The sequence below is a fragment of the Enoplosus armatus genome, chromosome 20 (assembly GCF_043641665.1).
Source record: "Enoplosus armatus isolate fEnoArm2 chromosome 20, fEnoArm2.hap1, whole genome shotgun sequence".
NCBI classification, from domain to species: Eukaryota; Metazoa; Chordata; class Actinopteri; order Centrarchiformes; family Enoplosidae; genus Enoplosus; species Enoplosus armatus.
This window is the reverse complement of record NC_092199.1, coordinates 16,841,064-16,856,440: the sequence shown is the minus strand read 5'-3', so window position 1 is coordinate 16,856,440 and position 15,377 is coordinate 16,841,064.

The following is a 15,377-nucleotide window of genomic DNA, read 5'->3' as shown; positions in this document are numbered from 1 at the left end:
CGTGTTGGTTGCAGACGTTCTTTCATGTTGTGATGTGATTCTGATGATTGTTGGAGCATGTGGTGAATTTAGGGTTTTAACTGGGTTTTTTTTTTTTTTGCAGGATGTTAAAGAGATGGTGGGTTATTTTTTATACGTAACTTCGCGCACGTTTCTGTTCAACCGGGTCTTGGATGAATAGGTGATGTAGCGGTGGCATAATTACTGCCCACAGTTCCCTTGAAAACCCTCGACGTCCTGCTTGTGTCCCTGGATTGGAGGCCTGTAGGGTCACTAAGCCTTGCCAGGGACACACCCAGATCAGAGGCCCGCACCTCCTGCTCCCCCAGCACCTTGTCCACCTGTCATTGATCCACATGCTGGCAAGGAAGCCACACAGTGCCCTGATGAAGTGTGTGTGTGTGTGTGTGTGTGTGTGTGTGTGTGTGTGTGTGTGTGTGAGTGAGTGTGCGTTTGACCCATAGGGTGAAGAGGGATGAGAGGTACCAGATCAGATCCAAGAAGGGATAAGCTCTACTTATGCTGCTTTGGGGAGGGCTTTGTGTGTGTGTGTGTGTGTGTGTGTGTGTGTGTGTGTGTGCGTGTGCGTGTGTGTGTGTGTGTGTGTGTGTTTGAGCAATTCCTTTGTGTGAGCCCCCAGGCCTTTTCATGTGTATATGGTTTTGGTTTTAATGAGCAAGGTGCTTCTGTGACCCCTCCATGTCGTAGCTGCAATGAGGTTATTGTGCAGTTGTAAAATACAGGTCATGGTCCAATGATCCACTGAGCTGTTTCAATTAAGTAAGTCTGCAGGCTGTGGCCAGGTTACATTTGTGAGCCTTTCAGACCTATACAGCGAATTATTACATTCATTTCTCAGATGTACGAGGCGACAGCCGCAAGCGGAGTAGTTCAACCCATCTATTAAATATCAGCCGCTTGGTGTTGTCCACCTCTGCCGAGATGAAGGTTCCTCTGTGACCACGGCTACGCCTGCTCTTATTCATTATTAATGCCCCAATCCCAAAGAACTGGGCCGTAATGAGCCACTCACAGCACTAAACAAAACACGCTCAAAGTCAAATCAGCGGAAAGGGGAAAAAAAAGAGAAGAGCTGTAATCAAACAGTTTGACAGTCTAAGCACTTGTCACAATTTCTAAAGCCCTGATGAAAACTTGAGCCTTTTCTTGTCAGAGTCTGGCGGTTCGCTGAAGCCACAAGTCGTGTTCATTTTCTGCAGTATTGGAGCACTTCCGAGGCTTGAATGGGCTTAAAACTATGCTGGCTGAAAAAATAAATTTAAAAAAGGTATACGCACAGGTACAAGCCTGTGTACGTAATGGGAGGAGTATGACTCGCAAGAGCGTTTTGGTAAGAAACTCACTATTGTGCTATTAATGGCGAACTGAAGCTAATGTGCTTTGTAGAAACCTAATTTAAAAAGTTCTGCATTTTAAATCCTTTCTGAATTCAATGCTTGCGACTGAATATGGAACAAATTTCAACCTTGCGCAAATTTGGCTACTGGACTGTTTTCACAGTCCACAGTTATTCGCAGTCAAGCCGCCAGCTCTCTATCGACCTACGCGCCGACCAATCAAAGGGATCCGACAGTTTTTGTAACTTTCCGCGTGCCGAGTTCTGGACAACTTTTACAGAGCAATAGAAAGCACCTGGACTGGAAACATCACAAACCGGCATGGGGTGTGCACGGCCCAGGACCTGGGGAGCCAGGACAGCATCATGGTGGTACCCATTTACCTAGCATCAGTGATATCAGATAGGCGAGGTGTCTGCGCAGAGCCCAATGGATACTTAAAAGACCCATCCCACTAATTCCATTGTGCAGCCCTGGGTTGTAGAATGTACCTTGAACCTTGAACCTTGAATATGCAAAGGACACAGAGCTCTTGGAAAAAGAAGGCAGTGGGATGAAAGTCAGGGGAAAGGTATGACAGCGTGAGAGTGTAACCATTAAACGCCACATACCGTTTCGTCTTTGGACGTGGCCGGACGCCACCTTGTCTTGTGAACCTTTACACTGACCTGTTTGCCTCACTGTAACCTCTATCTTTCCAATGCCTTCCTCTGGGGTTGTGGTTTGCCCCACGCTTCCTCCTCCAGAGCTCAAGAACAGGCGGGGGTGGGGGTGGGGGGTTAATGGGCTTGCTAGGCAGGCCGACCCTAATCTGCCCTAATGCCCTACTGCGGGTGCCAACGCCACTATCAGCGCGGCTTCATCTCCGCGCTGCAGCAGGGTCGGGCTAATCAGCTGAGCCACACCCTCTAACCCCTTTAAGTTCCAAGATTAACACAGTTAGAGGGATTGAAGGCTTTTCCCATTGGAAGGACGGACAACATTTACAGTTTGTTCAGAAGCTGGAACGGGCCTGCAGGTGCTGCATGGCGCTCTGTATCGACAGAAGTGTTTCTCTATGGATCCTAATGGAATAATAATGAATTGTAATTGCAAAGAGCCTCTCTCCGCGTCTCCTTGCATTTTTGGTATTGACCCGCCTGCAGTCAGCCGGGGCACGAACACCTCGCATTCCGTATTGATCCGGCTTTTGCAAGGGGAACCGGCAGCATGATGTATTTTTCCCGCACAGTTTTCTGCCATTAAACTGCGCTTGTACACTTATGCATGAATGCTCGCCAACACACACACACACATATACAGCTGATAGCACCCAACCTCCACCACCGGACTCTTAGTCTTAGCGGCTAGAGACAACAGGTTCATGTCCTGGCACTCAAAGGCAGAGAGTGCAGGGAAAGACAAAGTGTGTGTGTGTGTGTGTGTGTGTGTGTGTGTGTGTGTGTGTGTGTGCATAGGAGAGAGAGCGAGATCAGGAAAATAAAGAGATTAAGACTACCTGCTGGAAAGCCTGCCCTCATTTCCGCGGGCTTCCAGACACATCTGCTAGCATTGTTTAACGTCCCCGTCGTAACGAGAGACGGATTATTTCTCCCCGTGGCCTCTGAGAGGAGGGAGACTATGTAACAACACGGACGTTATCCCAGATAAATCTGTTATCCCGGGTTTGCACAGGGATACTCTCTGCAAGGGGATTAAAGACAGAGAGAAAGTATCGCAATACGGGAGTAATCCCATCCAGTTTCCTGTTTCACCTTTTTATAAAAACCTGCTGTCATGGAGAGAGGAATTTCTCCTCATGAGAGCACGTCTACACGGTTGTGTTTGTGGAATTTACAAGCTCATCTTAAGCCCCCCCCCCGTTTCCAGCTAATGGATGTATCACTGGCGCAAGTCCTGTTTAGTTTTCTCATTCCGCAGCTTACAATAAGAAAAAAAATCATCCTCAAGAAGCGCTCGTATGGATTTGTTGGAATAATTGCGTGCTCTGTCTGTCTCCAGGCCTTCATTTGATTACAATATAAAAAGGACTTTGTTGTGGATATGAAGCGATTTACCGTTTTGGGCCGTTTGTTCTAACAATAGGACTTTTGTTCCCGCTCATTATCATTCACTTGTTTGCTCCAAGTGACCCATTAGCCTCCCATCTGACAGTGTTGTTTTTTTGCACAGAACACAATGCAAAGCATGCTGTATATTAGCCCATATTCCTGTGTCACATCACGGGAGTGGGGCATGTTTAATCAAAATGTATCATGCATGGCTTGAACTGGGGATTAAGTTTTCCCTCCTGCGTCTCCTACCACTAGATTAGCCCCCCCCCCCCCCCCCCCCCCCCCCCGCCCCCCCCCTTGACCCCTAATCTCAAACAGGATTACACCCCTAATGTATTTACCTATCACTCATCAAATTAGTGAGGGATTCTCCTCACCTCTTTGAAAATCCACTCATGTCAGGACATCAGATGATGTCTCAAATCCTTGGCTCAAATAATTTTCTCTCAACTAGGTATTCTTAAATCAGCTTTATTGTGCTTAAGCTGCAATGTTATTACAGCTCTAGGTGTTATACTTAATAGTGCCAGTTCAATGTCATCCCCGCGTCCACATTTCAACCCAGATTTTGTCCATATCCACCAAATCAACCCCCCCGCCCCGCCCTGCCCCCCGACTCTGGTCCTGACAGCAGCAAGTAGTCAGAGACTGATGACCATGTTCATTTAGCCGGTCCCTGGGGCCTTCATCTCATTGGCTCTAAATAGGACACACACGTATGGAGGCACGAAAGTACACACGAGTGAACACACACACACACACACTCACGCAGTGGTGACACATTTGGACCCTATGGAGGTGTCTCTCATTCAGCGGCTTGTAGCTGATGTTGAAAGCACAACGTGGCGTGCATCACTTCATTCAATAAAGACTTTCATTGTACCATTGAAAGTGGACGGTGCACCACGGCTAACGAGCCGCGATAGCTTCAACCGCTTTGGACTCTCCGGCTCTCTGTTCCCTCAAAGGTCGGCGCTGTCAAGGCAGTTGGCGTTTGGTTCCGCGGTTCAAAATCTGTGGGTCAAAGTTCCCCGAAGTTGACATGAAATGCGCATGCGGTCAAATCCACGAATGCCGTGATTTCACTGGAGTGAAAGGATTTAGTTTGAAACGTTGGGGTCAACAGGCCTTTAGACGTGACACTAGAATGGTTTATATCCTGCCTGCAAAGCATATCGAGTAGAATCAATGTAACAAATGCAACACATAAAGAGTTTTGAGCCTCTTTTACGTTGAACAGTGCTTTAAGCCAGCGAAGAGACATTTTTTTATGTGCTTCGATCAATAAGGTGCTTATTCTGTATCTGCACTGTATCCGCGAAGCACAGGGCAACACACGAACGTCCCTTGAACTATTATTATTGTTGTTGTCGAAGGGCCCCAATCCCATCCGACACCCCACCGTTCCTAATTATACAGTGAAAATAATCCCATCGTGTAAAGAGGTTAAGTACAAGTGTGTGCGCATATGTGTGTGTGTGTGTGTGTTCCCCTGTGAATGCCAGCTGTAGGGAGTGTATATTCCCACTGAGGCCAAACCCCATCTGACTGAGCTGCGACATATGCTGCTCTCACCTAATGGACACACACACACACACACACACACACATAGAGACACTGCTCACTTGTTATCTGCAGAATAAGCAGACACACCAACACACGCAGCCTAATTGGTTTTGGGACTGTTCGCGTCTTGATGAAGAACCATTTACAGTCAGTGACGGACGGTTATTGAGCCACTGTTACTGTTGTAACAACTTAGATGGAAAGAGAGACAACGGTTGAAAAAGACAATATCATGAAACTCAACTCGTGCTATTAGCCGCAAGTTGGTCTCAAGTCTTGGCAGTCAAGTTCCAAATCAAGTCCCAAGTCCTAAATCTCGGGGGTTGTGAGTCCTAAAGTAAAGCAATGCACTCTTCACCAAATGTATTGCAGTTTCAAAATGTATAACACCAGAGCCGTGGACTTAAGACTTGGACTCGAGGAGGACTTAAAGCTGCTTTGATTTTTTTCCCTGGGGGTTGGTGAGGTTAGGCCACTTGGGGGCAGCAGAACCACCTGCAAACACAGCATCGAGGTAGTATCACCTTATGAGGTTGCTATAGCGAGCGTGTTGGCAAACAGTCGCCTATTTACGCACTCCAGCAGACGGAGCAACATTCATCGGAGTTTACGGCCCGCCACGAATAGTCCAATATTCACTATTGGGCTCTTCAGCAGCCAAATGCTCCACTGCGTTCACCAGCTAGCTGCTAACCTCGTCTGCCGGCTGTTTGGTGCTGAGAAGGTGGCGAGCAATAAAGTGGTGGCCTTAAAATTGCAAACGAAGAGCTTTAAGGAGAGCCATGAGCACCTTTCAGCCACTTCCCTTTGGATTTTGTGGGAAAACTGTGGAAAACAAACGCTATATGTGAGCACACAACTCAACTCCAACCAAGATTATTCCCGCAGCCTTGCCCCAGAGAAAATGTTTGTAGAGCTGAAACCCAAATCTGCCAATATTTGCCCTCATCCCTGTTGAGTAAATGAGTAAATAACAGCATGGGATTCGAATCAAAGCATTGTCTTATACATAAAAGCTTTTTTTTTTTTTTTAGACATCAAATATACCTTCTTTTTTTAAATATACAATGTTATAAAGTTTGTTTTGTATCATTTTCAAAAAATTGGTCTCCATGCTTTGGTTTGACTGTTTAAGGCGCATCTAAGCTGCTCAAAGCCAGCCTTGCCATTATCTGCATACTCTAATACTCCCACAGAGACCAGAGTGGTTTGCCATTATTTCAGCCAAGCAGAGGAGATCCCAGCCAGCAGAGCCCTCCATCGATCCCCCGAGTCCCCCGAGTCCAAACACAGCTTCTACCAAGGTCCACGTGGTGACCGCCGTAGCCGGGCCTCCATCAGGACTGATAACGATCCCAAATCCATCAAACAGTAATGGGCTGAGATACAGTAACATCAAGTACGATGACTCGCGAAGCCAAAACACAGTAACTATGCATTTGGTCAAAAGTGAGTTGAGGCCAGAATATGACTTTGTTTGACTTTGACATCTGTTTTTACCATCGGGGGGGGGGGGGGGGGGTATGCCTTAGAAATGTCTGTGAAAACAACATGAAATATATCTTATCTGTAACCAATATCATGGTGATTTACTTTCTTATTCCGCTTCACTAAATGAGGCTATATAATATATATCAGCCTAAAAAGGCATTAAATGGAAGCATTACAACCTTTCTTTTGCACAGTGTTCAAGCCAGCCGGAAAACATGAAATCCTTTTTCTTTCAACTGTGATCATAAAAATGTGTAAACTCGTACTTTCGGTTAACAGCAGCGGTTGGTCAATTGAATTAAAAAGTCATTGTTATGTCACCAACTGATTTTTGTTTTTTGTTTTCGCTCAAAAGTGTGGAAAACATGTTGAATTTTGAAAACATCTCCTCATGCCACAAAGAAACCTGCTGAGTAACAGCTTGGCGAGTTGGAAGCACATGCACACAACAGAGGCCACGTTCTCCGGCCCATTATGCAGTTGGGTCCCGGTAACCCGTCACAAAGATTACCCAGCAGCCCACATGGCCTCCATTCACAAATCCAAAATAACTCGTCCCAGCCTGAAGCGGCGGCGGCGGCGGCGGCGGCAGCACAACCCCAGCCAGCCAATCGAAGGGCAGAGTTCCACCGACAGAGACACAACGGTTACCAGCCGCTCTTTTCATAGCCAGTGATCCGAGACCTGTTAGTGGCCATGTAAAAGACACACACACACACACACACACACACACACACACGTTGGAGCTTTTTAGCGGGCGCATAAAAAGAAATATGCTGTCAGCCCCTGTGCAAGAGAACAAAAGTCTTCTTAACAGACAATTAGAATTCCTGCTTCTGTCCTCGTCTATGTCCATGCATGCCTTCCCCCGTGCTCCCATATCCTCCCACTCTCGTCCCCCTGTTCCATCCGTGCCCCTGCCCCCCCGCACCCCCTGAACTGAACCTCCTGCAGGCCCGTTCACGCCGGACCAGAGCGCAAAGGGTCTGAATGTGGGGAAAAGCAAAGTGATGTGACTGAAAGCAGCACTTTGTGCTACGGCTGAGCATCTGTAGGTTAAGCGGCCTGTGTAAATCCTGCATGACAAGGCAATCTGTATGTGGCAGGTGGACAGAACTGTTTCGATGGGGCGCACTAGGTGAGGACTTGTTTTGTGGATGCAATTTTGCCTTAATGTTTCCCCTGGTGACGCCCGTTTTATGTGTTTCATTCCACAACGCACAAGGCGGCCTTAGTGGTATTGACGGGCCCTGTGGTTTTGTGTGTTTTGTGCACGTGTCTCTTTGTTCCTCTTTGCCCTTTTGGCATAGACTCGAAGTGGGACTGAACCGGCGCTGCTGCGAGACGTGCAGTCAACTTCCACGGCCCCCAACTTTCATTAAGCAACACGAAAACACAAAAGCAATTCATAGAACAAGAAAGGGAACAATAATGAAACCAGGCACAAGATATGAGAATATACTGCAGAAAGAAAAGAAAGAAAAGGCAAAAATCAAGAGCAAATTAAAAAAAAAAAAAATATATATATATATAAATGTTTTTAATATAAATATATGTGAAACTATTAAAATAAAATATATTTGGACTTATCTGTTCTTTAATATACATTTAGAACTTAAAAATGAACTAAATCGACTGGAAATAAATTAAAGAAAAAGTCAATATATGTAATGAACACTAACAAGGCATTTCTTTTTTTTTTCCCTTTTTGAACAAGCCCACACAGCGTTAGCTGTCTAGCATTATGACTATTTAAGCCACCTGTCCCTTTGCAACATGAAACATTTGGAACGTGGAAGCTAAGTTAGCCTTGCTTGCTAACATTAGCACGGATTCCCACCGGACGTCGCTCTTGGCGCAGGTCATTTCCGCGCCACCTGAGTGCCGTTAGCGACACCTTGTGGCACAGAGGGCCTCTACCTCTGGGTCCAGGTTGTGTCGATGGACCAGGCCGTCGCAGTTTGTGTGGCGCGCGGAATCCCAGGGAAACGCGTGGCCGTGCTCGGGCCACCGATGGCTCCTCGGCAGACCTCAAACCTACACAGCAGTGGGCTGAAGAGTGCCTGCATGGCTCCTGGAATTGATATAGCAAAGTATTTGGTTCCCGCCACCACAGATGCTGCATCAGTCAAATTACCGTATTGACTGTGACAGCCATTACCAAAGACTGACATCACCGCAGAACACTAACGTAAGGGAGACATAAATAAAACCTACATTTCAGTTCAACTAAAAAGAAAGGATCATTTTACTTTACATCTATATATGAACATTTGTGCGTGTTGGTGCTGACAAGTGTCCATTGGAGATGAGACTAAAGCTCGAAATGACCAAAACTTTCAACCAAAGTTGTCATGGAAACATCTTTTGCAGATAAAAACAGTGACTGGGGATTAAGTCAGATCTATAACATGTGACTGAACACTACAGCTTTAAATTTCAGTGAGCGGGCGTGTGTGTGTGTGCACAAGTGCGTTTCATCCGTGAACGCAGCTTATGTAAGGCTATTCCAGGCCGCCCAGGGGCCACTCAGATATGACCCCCCCCCCCCCATCGCAGAAGTTGATAGCTATGCTGAGGAACACGCGCGAGCCTCTTCGTCACTGCGAGGCACGGTGCCTAGACGCACGGTTTCCCAGCGTTTTTTCTTCCTTTCCTTTCACAGAAAAATCCAATCAAGTCCTCTGAAAAGCCCCCTGCCTCTCCTCGGGCCTCGCTGGGTCAGAATGCGGCGGGCGGCCTGAGGAGGCCCCAGAAGGTTAGGAGCTGAGCTAGGGTCAAGGTACCCAGGCGACGGCGGCCTTTACAAATCCCTGCTCTCTCGGTGCCCCTTCTGTTTCATTAGCCGCCACCCCCCCTCCTCCTCCCATTATCACCCCCTCTCTAATTTAACTGAGGGGCAGGGAGAGGGTGCGAGCGTGTGGGGAGGGCTCAGTTGTTTGTGTGTGTGTGTGTTCAAGTTTATTACTCGTCTGTGCGTGCGCGCTCCACCTCCCAGCCCCACAGGATTCCGGTGATGCAACTCCTTCCTCCTTGCTCCTCTTCCTCTAAAATAGCGGCAGACCTAATGACCCCCACTCTAATTGCACCGTGTCAATATTGTTTTGCGTTTGGATTCCCACAGCTCTCATTTGATATGCACAAAGAGGGGGGGGCTCATCAGAACTCGATATGCTTAGCAACTCAGCCGGGGTGCATAAACGCTGATATCACGCTGCCGACTGTCACCCTCCGTATTACTCTGCAAGTTTGTTGGAATCGGGGTGTGTCACGTTAAATTTCTTTCTCGGAGCGTCTCTGCTTTACGAGCTGCCGCTTTGGTGATTCTCCATTGCTCCCCGTTAGTATGCATTCATTTCAGATACACATCCATTCCTCCTACTCTATTTCACCGCAGACAGAGAATGCAGAAAACAAATGTTTGTGAACGGTTATCTCAGCCTGGGCTTGGGGAATATCAGCAAGCCTGCGTTGCAAACTTGGGGTGCAGAGTTTGAAAGACCTGGGCATTCTGTTGGTTTGCATCATGGGGAAATGGAGGATTTCTATATCTTGTCTTATTGGCGACACATCTGATGTGTTTTTGATAGTCTTTGGCCGACGATTCCTCCACAGAGGAACGACAGAGACTTGGGTGTGTTTTGGTGTCATTATAAATTGTCTTTACTAATCTGTTTTCTTCATGTGGTGAAAACTGTATCTTACATGTGCTTGAACCCACTTGATCAATTCCAGTATCGGTTTGAAGGCCTGTAATGTTAATTAATTAAAGGGCCATACGGTGTTCTTTAAAGCTACAATCAAATGTATTTATTATATATCAAAATCTTATTTCTGATTCTGTTTCTGGCTGCCATTGTTTTCAGCAATACCCATTCGATGTATTTTGCATTTTGTAATTGCCTCTCTATATTGTAGTCTTCATTGTCGCTGGCGGAGTCCACCTTTCCCGCACAGGACGTGCTCCAAACAGACAACAGTTTTTAATTAGTTTGGTCAACAATTCCTCCACAGAGGAATGAGATAGCTTTGGGTACGCACTCAATACTTAGTTAGTGGGATACGTTCATTGTTGGTTTGGGGCTTTTCATGGGAAAATATTATTAATAGTCATTAATATAAAACAGGTTTAACTTCAAGCAAACAGTATATCATGTACACATCTTTACACGCGGAAATGTTATGTGAGCCATTCTAGAGTTTAAAAAAAAAAAACTGAGGGGAAACAATAGAAATGTCGCGTCACGTGACGACCACTTAGCCATCTCCATGACAACTGGGCCAACTCCATCATGCTGATGAAGACAATAAGGTGCATTAAAAAAAAGGCTCCCTTAAGAGCTCGTAAGTTGACCTTGAGGTTTTTTTTTTTTTCACACAAAAATGTTTGTTTCTACCTTTCGGCTATTCCACATCCAGCCTTTTGAGTTCACACGTGCATGTTCACATTAACTGCTGTATCAACGGGTCCTCAGTTTTCCATAGTAACAGTCCCAGATCATCTTGCAATGGATCGTGAAATAGCGCATAAAGTTCTTTGTGTGTGTGTGTGTGTGTGTGTGTGTGTGTAATGGAAAGAAGGACCTATTTACAAGGGCATGCAATAAAGCCGACACGTCAGCTGAGCGCCCCGACATTGAACAATAAGTTACCACCCGATACATTGACTCCTGACAGGCAGACAATCAATAGAGGGACTCGAACTTTATTAACGCCTCCAGTTAGGCCCGGTGTGATCGATAAGGGCGCCGACGCGCCGACATTCTAACAAAGAGCCGCCCCTAATGGCTTAAATGAAGCCCTGGAAAAAGAAACGATAAACTCTGCACTTATCAAATTAATCCAGATCTATTTTCAGCACAAGGATTCGATGCTTCAATTTGGCTTTTTGTTGCATTTGCACATAAAGGATTTCGCCTGGCCAACTGCAACGCTGGTCTGCCCCCCCCCCCACCAAAGTTTGCACTGATTTAAATCTTTCTCTCTCTCCGGCATCCGCTGGTAACATAATTATATCTGTGGTCCCTCTTGATTTGAGGGTCATGAGAAACATTATAATGCTTTCGCTGCTCGAAAGCAAGAAAATGGAAGGATTACGGTCAGTCTCATTCTTGCGGAGACTGTTGTGTGTCTGTGAGAAAGTGCTCCGCGAAGTGAAGGGATGTGCGAAGCAGTGCACGCTGGGATTTACAAGAGATTAAGGCAAACTTTCCCTTTAAGATTAAACATGTGTAATCTTTAAACCAAACGAGGACTGAAGGATTAGGAAGACTTCTATGACCAAAAAAAAAAAAAAAATCCCCTTCTCAAGATGTCGTGCAATGCCAAGATTATACCTTGAAAGAATCGTTTAATCCTGTGTGGTGCGCTCAGGCTGACAGGTTGGGGTCTGTCTAAATGATTCTACTTCAGTGTGCAATTTCAAAAGGAGCTTTTTTTCCCCTTCAGAATAACAGAGTGGACAAATATGCCTCTTTCATCCTAAAAAAGAAACGAAAAACGTTTGACTGTAAAATGACTCCATAAACTTATCAATGGTTGAACTGAACAGTCAAAAGGTCAGTCAAAAAGTAACAGCTGGCCACAATGACTGGTGAGTGTTGGTGTCAATCAATCAAACTTATTTATTATGTATCAAAATCTTATTTCTGATATTGTTTCTGGCTGCCATTGTTTTCAGCAATACCCATTCGATGTATTCTGCATTCTGTAATTGTCTCTCTCCGTGTTGTAGTTTTCATTGCCACTGGCGGAGTCCGCCATTTCACCGCAAACAACGCTCCTACTCGCGGACTGGGCGTGGTCCAAGCGGCGGCCGCCGAAGTTGGACGACATCGCCGACTGTCTCCCTGAGGGCAACAGAGCAAGCCACACAGGACACAGCAGTGACATATTATTACTTACTATAAAGTTGTTGTAGTGAAAGACAAAAAGTTGCCTACGGAACAGAGAATCTCACTTGGATTCTCATTTGCGATTAGCACAAAGGGGTGAGGCGGCTCGATTCAAATCTGAATTACATCGAGATGAAGTTTAAATATAGGAATATACACAGATACCCAAAAGTACTTCCTTTTTTTCTTTTTATACTTTTTCATGCTGGTTTGGGTGAGCCCTGATGCTTGTAGGAGCTTTTTGGGTGTAGATGTGGTGCGGAATGAACCTCCATCATGTTGGAGGTGGCCAGTCATAACTTTGCAGCATCCAGTAAGTAGTAAAAGAATAAATGGGCAGGCCGAGGTGCTGCTCTCATGTCTATATGTCTGTCTTTACAGTTGCACCGCAGGGCAGAATGCCACAACAGATGGACAGAGAGGGCCCCCTCCCGCGCAGGCATTACCTTAATACTCATTGGAGCAATAACGCCCGCTATCAACCGATATTTTACAGGGAAGAGCCCCCCCCCCCTCCCCTCCCTCTGGTGTTGTACGTGAAAGCTTAGGGAATCATTACCACGGCCTCTGCATAACCTCCATAAGTCAGGTTAGTGTCAATAACTCCAGCTTTAAAAAAGAAAAACTGATAAGTGCGATCGCCCCCCCCCCCCGCTCATGGAAAGACCACTTCCTGAGCGGCAGGCGTCCCCGTGAGATGATTCTCATATATAAGTCACGCCGCGCGCTCTGGATGCGTCACTCCGAATATCGCTCGAGGGCAGTCATCCTCGCCGCGTTGGGGTGGGGGGGGGCTTGTCAACATATCGCTCGGGCCGATGACTGAGAGGAGCAGTCAGGCTCAGGTCATCCTCACCTACTCGCAGCCAGACAATGTATTCATAATGCGGGGCCGCCTGCCGCTGCACTGCGGTGAAACCCACGCGCTGCCGCGTGACACATGTAAATTGCGCCCGATCAGAAGCGCCAATTTGGAGGGTCCAGCTGAGTGCTGCAGGAGGAGGACTCCCCGTCCCCGTTTGACATGTGGAAACCTCGCAGCGCTGCATTTATTCATGCGGGCGTTGGAGAGGGGCACATTCCTGTCCGCCGTACAAAAGATGTGGAACTCCCCCCGAGGAGAGTGACCTGGAGGACAGGCTCACGCATACCAGCTGGACTTGACACCAACACACACACACACACACACACACACACACACACTGAATCAACTCATTTGCATTTTTGTTGGGGAGCCCTGTGACATTTAGTTGCCGAGCGAATGTAACACGAACCTGCCAAATGTTTTTGTTTTGTTTTGTTTTTGACCTATCGAGCAATCACCCAGTAGAATATGCGTTGACGTCCCGGGCTGATTGGAGCGGCATTGATCCCTGCAGGGTAATCCCTGCAGGACGCTGAGTCCTCCAGCTATAAACCCTCAGTGACGTGTAATTGGACGTGTTGCGTCTGTGTACACAACATCACCGCCGCCTGAGGAAGGCCTTTGGTAAACAGCATTCTTTTTTTTTTATTATTATTATTATTATTATTATTATTGCAATGCACCTGCAATTATTAGTAACAATAGAGGGGAAAGTGCCCCCAAGAGCCAATGAACGGTGCGTCACAGTTCAGAAGAAAACGGGTCAAGATTCATCACTCGAAGTCTGTTCGTCGGTTGTTTCATAGTCGACAATTTAGGAGAGTTAGAGTGAGTGATTCAAAAGGGGGCAAACACTGGGACACGCTGCTCCCCCACAGATAACTGGCTGTGAAAGGGGGGGGGGGGGGGGGTCTGAGAAAGGCTGCAAAGTGTCGTCGATAATTGTGTGTTGCTGCCACCTAGAGGACGTGCAGAGAAAGACGTTGACACTGGTGACTCCATTAGAAATAAAGGTCCCGCATTCAAACCATTTTTATACGTCAAGCATGATCAGCAGAATGTACATGATTCACTATCACTGCCGTGTTGACGTGTAACCTGTAACGTTGCAGCTGGTTGGGGTTGTTTTACATTCACGTGCGACAGCGCCGCATTAACGCACGCCTGGATCACTATCTTGCACGTGTGTGCTGTCCCTGCACAAACCAACCAAACACGGGAATAAAGATGATTCTGAGTACATATTGCCGGGCAGCTTAACTTTTAACAATGCGCGTCAAGTACTATGGCCGTCCGATAAGTGTGGTGCAGTAAAAAGCGCAGTATTTGCCTCTGAAGGGTTGTGGAGCGGAGGTATAGAGTAAATGAAGTTCGTAATAATTAGGACTTTATTGTGAGATTCAGCTGTTGCTGAAATGCAAATGCCGATGAATTCAAGTACTTTACTTCGAAAAGCATCCATCTGGATTCGTGAGGTTTGCGCACAGTTTCAGAGAGGAAATGTAAGTGTTCTGTCACTCACCTCATGGATCACGTGACTGACGAAATGGGATTCCACTCAGGCCCGATTGTACATCAGCCTGGATGTTTGAGTTTGGATCTTTCATGTGACGTTCTGGCGTCTTTCATAAGGCCTCATAGGATCCAAGTCCTCGTGGGCTTTCTTTGCTTCCATGAAGGAAAATAGAAGCACTGAAGTGAAATACAAGTACCTCAAAATTGCTTCATATCGGCTGCCTTTTCCGCCTGCAAATACCAGCGGCGCACATGTACTGTGTTTCTGTACACGCAGTGAATCTGCATCAATCTTTTCATGTGAAAAAAAAACAACAACGCACAGTGCACACGTGGCAGGATGCAAGACGAACATTTATTACATTTGCTTGATTTGCCCCGCTCTTAATCCGCCATGGCGGTTTCTTCTAACAGGACGCCATTACAATACACACAATGCATCAGCTCATCCCAGATCAGTCTTCTTATTTCGTTTTGGTTTGTCATTTTCAACATATTTGATACTTTAATGTTCTGTGAGGGCTCATATGTCAAGCCAGGACTGAATATACCCACTAGGGGGCCCAAAGTTGTTGTGGGCCACTGCTATTGACCCCCCTCCTCCACCACCACCACCACCACCACCTCTCTCTTG